This window comes from Lytechinus variegatus, chromosome 11 (genome assembly GCF_018143015.1).
Source record: "Lytechinus variegatus isolate NC3 chromosome 11, Lvar_3.0, whole genome shotgun sequence".
In the NCBI taxonomy this organism is placed as follows: domain Eukaryota; kingdom Metazoa; phylum Echinodermata; class Echinoidea; order Temnopleuroida; family Toxopneustidae; genus Lytechinus; species Lytechinus variegatus.
Window position 1 is genome coordinate 2,046,568 of NC_054750.1, and position 9,643 is coordinate 2,056,210.

A 9,643-nucleotide genomic window follows, 5' to 3' on the forward strand; every position below is an offset into this window, starting at 1 on the left:
AAAGTGCGTATTAAAAAAAAGTTTACACTTTGAAAAAATCCTGTAAAATTATACATTTGTAGTTTCCTGAAGATTTTTCCACATTTAAACATTGGTACAGGTCCATTAAAGAAAATGACGATATAACTGTCAAAAAATATTTCCGCTTGAGTGAGCACCACTTGCTTTTGAAAATTTAGTGAAAAATGATTTGCGCAGAACTTTGAAATAGTTATGCAAATAAAGGTAGACCTAAATCATGAAGAAAACGTTGAATTTAGCTATTAAAATTGATTTGAAGATATCCGTTACCTTTTTAAACTTGTTTCCTTGCCCAAAACACTTCGAAGAGTGCATTGCGCCCCACCCCACTCCCCTACACACCGAGGCTATCGAGATGTTATTTGCTTTACACTGAGATGTGATTTACATGAAATGGCTTAGGCTTGATTTTAATTTTGTTAATCATTGTCAAGCTTGGGGAAAGTGTGGAGAAACAAGTATTAGATGAAAAATAAAATGTAAACCCACTTCAAATTATTAAGAAAATTGAAAAAAAAATGCTGGAGATGTCTGATATAAACTTTTGTTCAGATTCAGTTATGTCCTCAGATCCAACTGGCACAAAAAGGGTAAAGGTTGTGCTTACTAAATGTTGAAATTTCAATTTGGGTGGCAAAATTGTTACAAAATGCTCGAATGTATCCGTTTTATTTCAATTGACTTAAAGTGCAAGGGAAATGTATGAGAAATGTTTCGCAGGGTAAGTTTGATTTTGCCCTTAGCCCTTGACACAGCGTGAAAACGAACATTTCTGCGCAAACAGATTTCTGCGAGCTTTACAGAAATGGACAGTGCTCACTCAATTGTAACATTCTGTCAAAACTTTTACTTCCATCGGATAGATGAGACCCAAATCAATATTATATGTGAAAAAATTACCCACATGTTGTATATTTTTGAATTCCCAGCTCTTTTTCAAAGTGTAAACTTTTTTTTGATACGCACTGTATTTATTACTGCGCATAAAGTTTTTTAATGCGTTTAAAAGTGTGATTTCTCTTCAAATACTGAACATGCTGAATTAATTTGTAAATATAATTGTCATTTGATATACATTCTTCTCGAAAAGAAAGATGAATGTCGGTACATATCAATTGCATATCAAGTATCAACTTATCGACAAGGACATAAATGAAGACTACGGGACAATAATTTGTAGGTGTTTTCAAGTTCTGACAAATGGATTTGTCTTGAGTCAAAATAATACTTAAATCAATGCATCGAATAACGCATTTTCAGGCAAGCTAAATTTATTTATACTACAACTGACAAAGCCCTATGGGTACAAATCCATACCAATGATTGGCTCCGGAGAGTTCATCAGTGGTATAAATTTTACGGTAGATCATGGATGAACGTTTGTGGTGATGGCTGGTGGGGTCTCGAAGATGCTAGGATAGTATGCAGAATGCTCGGTTACGACGGGGCCTTGGAGGCGGGAAGATTAACAAGATTTGGTCATGGATCCGGTGGTATTCTTTTTGTCGAGTGTTACGGATCAGAAGAGAGCCTAGCAGACTGTTCCGATATACTTGTATCTGACACAACAATTTATTGTCAACATGAATGGGATGCAGGTGTCATCTGCTACTCAGGAGGTAACACAGTGTGTTAATAAAGACTGAGCTTTTGTACTCGTATCCTTGGTATACACAGGAATTCTACAAAGACTCGTACAACACCTACATACAACATATTCAATATCCCTGAATTCTGGAATTCCTTTTCTTGTAAATAAAGTAAAGGGTTTAAGTTCAGGTACATTGGAACTTTAAAAAAAACATATCACTTCTGCTTCTTACTCCAATTCACCCCTCGATTATTTGACAATTATACAGGTCCCGCTTACGACTGTAGCCTTTTCCCACTCGTTTTCTCTTTTTTTTTTAAATATCACTTCTGCTTCTTACTCCAATTCACCCCTCGATTATTTGAAAATTATACAGGTCCCGCTTACGACGGTAGCCTTTTCCCACTCATTTTCTCCTTTTTAAAAAAATATCACTTCAGGGCCCTGTTGCATAAAAGTTTATGTATTGATTTATGTCATGATTTATGTCACGATTTACGTCATATAGCATAAATCATGACATAAACACAAATGGTGACATAAATCCGTGGCATAAAGCTTTATGTCTGAAATCGCGACATAAAATCATGACATATATCGTTTTGAATGACATAAATTTATGTCGTGATTAAAATCAAGACATAAACGGCGGCTTTCTGCAATAAGTGACTTAAGGGTAATTTTACAATCATTTTCTATGAATATGCCCTCTGTAATTTGATGATATTTTGAGTTTTACTTGGACTTTCGAAATAATTTTTGTGTCATTGGATAGCATATGATGTATTCTTTCAATATTTGAAAAACGAACAATCATAAATCTTTCCCTTATTTTTATAAGCAAAACTAGGCCTAAGCATAATAGTTAATGTGTTTACTTCGTTGAGGATAGGACATTTTCCTTAGAATGACATAATTTATATCAACGCCACATATTTTTCAAGCACCAACCCTACCTCCCAAAATGATGATAATAACTCTGACTTTCAGTAGAATCGCCCCTTTTGTGCTTAATTCAAATGTGATTAAAAAAGAAATTTGGTACATACATTGGGTGATTTCAAGTCCAGTGTTGGCGTTGGTATTGGAATTTGAATTGCTTCCCGTAGGTTTAAAATCTATTTTGTGTGTCAGAAATCATGTTGCCATGGTAACGGCATATTATATGACATAAAATTGGTAAAAAAAACTTTCAGATTTAATTACTAGATCAATTTTCAACCAATTCTCATGAAATTTGGTTTACATATTGAGTTTGAGGTGAAGATGTGAGAGACACATATTTTGTGTGTGTCGGAAATCATGTTGCCATGGTTACCACATACTATTTGCCCTAAATTAGGTAAAAATATATTGGTTCCTGCTTCTTGGTTAGTTTAAACCAATTCTCATGAAATTTGGCTCACACATTGGTCTCGAGGTAAAAATGTGCAGGACATATTTTTTAATGTGTCGGAATCGTGTTGCCATGGTAACAATATATGTGTCAAAAATTAGGCAAAATCTTGCGGTTCAAACTACTTCATCAGTTATGCTCATGACTTGCTCGTGGAGGTCTTGGGTAAAGATGGGCAAGACATATTTTTTTCATAGTTTGAAACTGTTGCCATTGTAAGTTTGTAACGGCTAAGGGCAAGGGTATTTATCACCTTCATTGATAGTTCTAGTTTAATTTTCCTTCCCCGCAACAAAGTGCATATAGGACGTGCCTCGTTCATTTCATCATCCTTTTTAATATCGCCTTTTCTTTGCTAATTTTCTTTATTCAGGTTCATAGTCTAAAATGGTAGGCCTAGAGGAAATACGAATTGTAATTTAAAAGAGGAAAGAAAAAGGAAATATGAAAAGGTCATCAAAATTGATAATTTATAGGTCATCCCATTCTTTTCGAAAATCTCAGATGCAGCTTCCCGCTTGCATTATTCATCTAGTTCTTAGTTAATAGTCTCGTTGTAGAAAGAAAGGTAGCATTATCATGAAAAATTCGGTCTGACAAAAGAAAGGAAAAGAAAAAAGTGAAATATGATATATGCTATTTCATATCATATCAACATCTATCACAAAGTTAGATTTTGTATTACAAAGTTAAAATGTTTGCTCGCTCGCAGTTTTTATAAATTTCGTCCTTTATGCCATGTCTGCCCCATAACAATTTAGATTTCCAAAGCCCCTAATTGAAAGAAAACTCCTTCACAGAGAACAATATTTGTGTCAGTCATCCCCAAACCATGAACACCGATTGACAACCATGCATATATCCCTGTAATCAATGATTATTATTTTTTCTTTATAATTTCAATTTTGTTTTATATAAGCATGTCATGGAACCACCTTGCCAGTGCAGTTGCGGCGAGGGTTACAAACGTGGAAGCACAATGGGGGAATTTCTTCAAGAAAATATTTGACATGAAAAAAAAAAAAAAATAAACAAGCCTAAATAAAAAAGAAGAGACGGGGTTTAATCCGTGCCAAAAACTGGCCATTAGAGATGGCGCGATGGGAGGGGGTCCACTATAGAATGTGCTCACTTATTGCCCAAATTCCAAGAGGAGTGCACATGAGGGGCCACTACTCATCACGGCTTTGTGCCTTAATTGGGACACGTTCATACCACCTGTATCCCTTAATCCATACCTCAGTCACCAATCATTTATATTTATTCATCTTTGAGCACCTGGCCATTTTCTTTCTATCTCTCTCTCATCAAATGTAACCCCCCCCCCAAAAAAAAAAAAAAATTAAAAAAATGCTTTATCCTTTATCGCTTTCATTATCTCCCTCCCTCCGAGATTAGGCCACTATCATTCACGAAATTTATCTAACCAATTCTCTATACATCTCTCTATCTCTGTTAATGACTCCTTCACATTTAAACTTTTTCATTTCCCTTCTCCCATTCTAATTCACCTCGCCCCCGCTTTCTCACTATTACTTATACAGTGTAATCTTTGCATTTCTACATAGATCTATCTCATTTTCATTTCTCGCCCTCAATCAATTACTTTCCAAATTTGACAATTCATGGGACAATATTTAGAGTTTATAAAAATAATCCTACAATTTTCTACAAATATTAATTACTATTTTTAGTAGGGAAACAAGTGTGTTCTGAGGGGCAAATCATATTTTGACCAGACCCACCCCCCCCCCCCCCCCGATTCAATAAAAGCAACAAAGAGATGAAGCAAAAAGAATGACATTTTATGTAAATTTATTACTTTAAAAATAAATACACACTAGAAATTTGTGAAACAATTTTATCTTGTCACCTGTCCTATGACTTTATAAACATGATTAAAAGTGGAACATGGATTTAAATAAAATGTATTTTTCATATCATTATATATTACATTATTCATAGATATTTCCACTTAAAAGAGATGAAGATTTCTGTAATATCATGAAGAGGAATTCACAGTGTTGTAATTTATTCTTCTCCTTTTCTCCGTTTTCACCCTTCTTTTTTTCTTCTTTTCTTCCTCCTTCTTGGTTGTCTTCTTTTCTACCTATTGTTCATTTGTATTATTATGACCTATCATCATTAACATTATAATAATTTTATGATAATCATAAAATATATCCACAATGTCAATATAATGATTATTATCTTTGAAAAAATGAAAATTAGAACTTTTCTTAATTTCAATTTTTTAAACCGTTTTTAGGATACTGAGGGTGAACAGTAATATAATTTAGTTCCCTTGCCAGGTGCTACCAGGTCCATGACGTCACCTCTTCAACAGTCTTGAGTCTTGAACAATCTGAAATAAGAAGAATCAGTGAAAACAAATTTAGCAACTCAACTTGATAACAATAAAGTGTTCACATACATTTACATGTATGATGTATCTCTAAAAGATTATGAAAGAGCCTTTTGAGATTGCAATCACAGACATAATTGAAAAAAATATAGAATGTTAAATAAAACTTGGGTAAATAGCTTTCGAATATCATTTTTATATACTTATAATTAAAGTCAGAATATATCTAATTTCAATCAAGTCATTTGTGAAAATTTTCATATGGGGTGTTACTTGAAAATGAAAATATACCCTTCTACTACTACTATTTATTCTTAAATGCACTTAAATTGCGTTTATGCTTGTAAGCTCTCATTGTTAGCCTCTTTGTTGAGATTCTAATAAAAAATATAAATCAACTGAATCTGAATCTCTTGCAAAAGTTAAGTGGAAAATAATTGTTACAATAGTATGGATCCAATAGCCTTCCTAGATTTTGTTTTCACTTTGACGAGTTGCATTGTTGTTGCTCTTACATATTTTTGTGAATGCATTCCATAATATCATTAATTGAAATATTAAGAGGGCTCAGTTGCCAATTGAAACTTGAATTTCTATAAAAAATCACGAGATTGATATTATCCATTTTTGTGAGTAAAATTAAGATGTATTTATTACAAGATGTGGATGAATTTTAAGAGATTCATATTTGAAAATTACTAGAACAGGACATCACATTTGCAACTGCTCTTAAGAATAATAAATGGGACAAGAATAAATATTACCGTACAGTAGTATACTTGTATTTACAAGTAGAATGTTCAATAAACACAACTTTATATAATGACTCACCTTCATACTAGAAGCTTGACCCCCTGATCCAAAGAGAAATTTCTTATTCAATCGCAGACAGTGGTAGAGTGTCTGGACTTCCCTCTCCTTCCAGTTGCTGTGCCCCTTTCTCTCTTTACCTCTTCTCACCGTTTGTGTGGGTCACCTGTTAAAAAGTGAATACCAAATTTTTCATATAGTAACAGATGAGAATGAATTCATATTTACATTTTGTATAAACAACAACAACAGAAGTCCCTTCTTTAAAAAATATATTTTTATCATTACAGATTTTGTCAAATATATTTGACAGGGGTGTTGGTACAGTTATACAGAATATTTTATTTTAAGGCAATTGAGGTCTAGTCTTTCAAACTTGAATTTGAACCTTACGGGTTGGTACAATAAGGGTGCTAATAAGAGCAATTATACCCATTTGTGCACCTTTATGGGTGTATCATTAAAGTTATATTAATCATCATATAGGGCGCAGATTTGAACCATATAATAGAGGTTAAAAATTTGAACATCTTTAATCTTTAAGTATTATGCACCTTAAAAGGTTGAATGTTGCCCCTTTTATTGAGCAAACGAACTTTATGGGTGCAAACAATAACAAAGCAACTTTTTTTAACCTTTTATCACTTACTAAGGAAAGTACAAGTGATTCATTTAGGCTTCATTTTTTATGTTAGAAAAATGATTTACACATTCAATGTATGAATACTTCTAGTGAAGATAGGTTTTGATAAGTAATTGTAGGCCCTATAATTCTATTATTCATACAATTAGGGATTTTCTTTACTTCAAATTGCCAGTTTTTGTTTTCTAAAAAAAGCACCCCTCTAGTAACTGATCTAAAAGAAATCCTCTTTACAGTAAATAGGTAAAAGGAATAGAATATACTATGAGGAGTTCTTAATAACAGTCATCAAGAGAATTTCATTTGTCATGGTTATTTTTATTCACAGATCAGAAACCAAATCCTGTAGTTACCAGTAACTGAAATGCCTTTTCTCCAAGCATATTATTTGTGCACTGATTTGAAAATTAATAGAAATTAATCCATCATAGATGTACATTAATATCTTTATTAGATATTAACATACAACATAGTCATCAGTTTTTCGTGAAGTTACATGTCTTTTCAGTTCAGTGTTTAACTTAATTAGTTCAGTGTGTAATTCTCCCCCCCCCCCCCCCTTCTTTACCTTCCTGTTCAGTAGTCTCCATTCTTCATTAACACAGAGGGTGACCCAGGATTTTCTAAATTATTTTATCACCTTTATTACACACCAATCACTTTGTTGTTTTTTTCTGAACGAAGAGGGAACCCCCCCCCCCTCGCTGCTAGGGTCTTATACTATACACATGTTATTGAAGTGCACATCTACCAACTAATAAATCATCTAGGCCTCTACTCCTGGCACTAGAAACTAATATCATATTAGAGCTAGACACCCTATTCCATAGCTCTATCAAAAACCCAGGGGGCTCCATCACCGTAGCGTCGGCAGCGGAGGACTCGTCTCCCAAAGGTCTAAGTTATAACCTACACATATACTAGATTGTATTTGAATTTTGATGTCAGAGTTAAAAAGTCAGGCTAAAGATTAGACATAGAATAGATCTAAAGTAACTTTTGTAGTTCTAGTAGATCTATAATGTTACTTGTTTCATATGAATGATATATAGGCCCCCACAAGTGATTAGTTTGCTAATGATGTAAACACAATTTTGGGGCCCTGAGCTAGATCTATTCTAGATCTCTTGTATTGCTAAACTAGATTAGGTCTCGATTTTGATCTATTAATAAAAATATGAATGGAAGGAGCCCCAGCCAGACTCAGTCCAGGGGCAGGGCTGCACTACCTCATTCACTGGCCAGGACCAAGGCCCAAACCAGGGTAGGCCTAGACTAGAGTCTAAACTAAATTGTAGGGCCAGCTCAGCTCACCTAAGTAACTAAGACAAGTTTAACTTAGATTTTTTTAGAGCTAGACTAAGTCTAAATTAGACCCTAGACTTGATCTAGTCCTAGATAGAAAACTAGATAACAATAGATCTAGATCTAGACTAGCACTTAATAAAGGGGCCAAGCTTTTACTTGCTAGGGCCTGGCCCTGCATTGACACTGACAGTGACATGCCTAAATTTAAGGGGTTTTTTTTATCTCCGAACATAGGCTCAGCACAACTAATTATTTAGGCCTGGGCTAGGCCCTCACGGTGAGTGACAGAGCTATTTTGTATAGACTCTAGAGTGTCTAGTCTAGACTTCTAGTCTAATCTTAGACAGTTCGGCTCTAAGTCTAACGTTAGACTAGGCCTAACGAGTAATATTAACATAGGCCTAGATCTTTCCAGGAAGAACAGTGATGCTCTTAAAAAACCTTTAAAAAACTTAATTTCAAATCAATGAATGAAAATGTCCAATAAAATGTCGTGAAGATTAATTAAAACTGTTTTCTGTCAGTGTTCATCCCATGAATTATTTGTGTTTATCCGACGCCGAACCTTAAAATCAATGTTCAATGTCGTGAAAATTATTTAACACTGTTCTGTTGTTGAGGCCATGCATTATTTGTCTTTGTCAGACGCCGGAACCTCCGGCTAGCACTGCCGGCGTTGTACGGCTAAGAGCAGCCGGAGAGTATCCGAGCAATCATTACATAAAATTGACCGATAATGATTTATTTAAAACATCTCCTCATACTTAGAAACTTTTAATTTTGGTCAGAACGTGAGATATATCTATTATCTACGATATACAACAATGAAAATTTGATACATACCAAAATAGGCCTCTATCCCGTCCAAATAGAAAGCCGAAGACCCTTTTTCGCAAGAGCTTCCTGCGGCTGAAAAATGACAACTTATGCCAAGTTTATGTCAACAGGCTCGTTCATGACTATTCAGTTTATGTAATGATGATTAAATCGCGTCATAAGCTAAAACAATACATAAATATTTTTATGCAACGAAATTTATGTCAACGACATAAGCTATGCATGATTTTATGTCACGATCGAAATTTATGTCATTATGACATAAATTTTTATGCAACAGGACCCTGCTTCTTACTCCAATTCACCCCTCGATTATTTGACAATTATACAGGTCCCGCTTACGACTGTAACCTTTTCCCACTCATTTTCTCCTTTTTTTAAAAAATATCACTTCTGCTTCTCACTCCAATTCACCCCTCGATTATTTGACAATTATACAGGTCCCGCTTACGACTGTAGCCTTTTCCCACTCGTTTTCTCCTTTAATATCCTGTTGCAACATATTCTTACTTCGTGGAGCCCCCAACCCATACATCTTTGTTTCGTCATTTTGGCTGCCACGACCAAGCATACACTATCATCTCTGAAATTTTCTTTCTGCATACACTTCTTAATATTCTATATACATTCCTGTAATAGTTTTTAAGCATATATACAACTATTCAAAATGTT

The 9,643-nt window shown here is 34.3% G+C and overlaps 1 long non-coding RNA gene across 1 annotated transcript; it reads right to left on the bottom strand.

Annotated features, from left to right (window-relative positions):
• Nucleotides 1-5,288: 5,288 nt before the first annotated feature.
• LOC121424183 lies at nt 5,289-9,248 on the bottom strand. The gene is made up of 3 exons (XR_005971351.1): nt 8,978-9,248; nt 6,205-6,349; nt 5,289-5,373 (listed from the first exon to the last, which is right to left on the bottom strand). It is a non-coding gene; the product is annotated as an uncharacterized LOC121424183 (long non-coding RNA).
• Between the last annotated feature and the right edge of the window lie 395 nt (nt 9,249-9,643).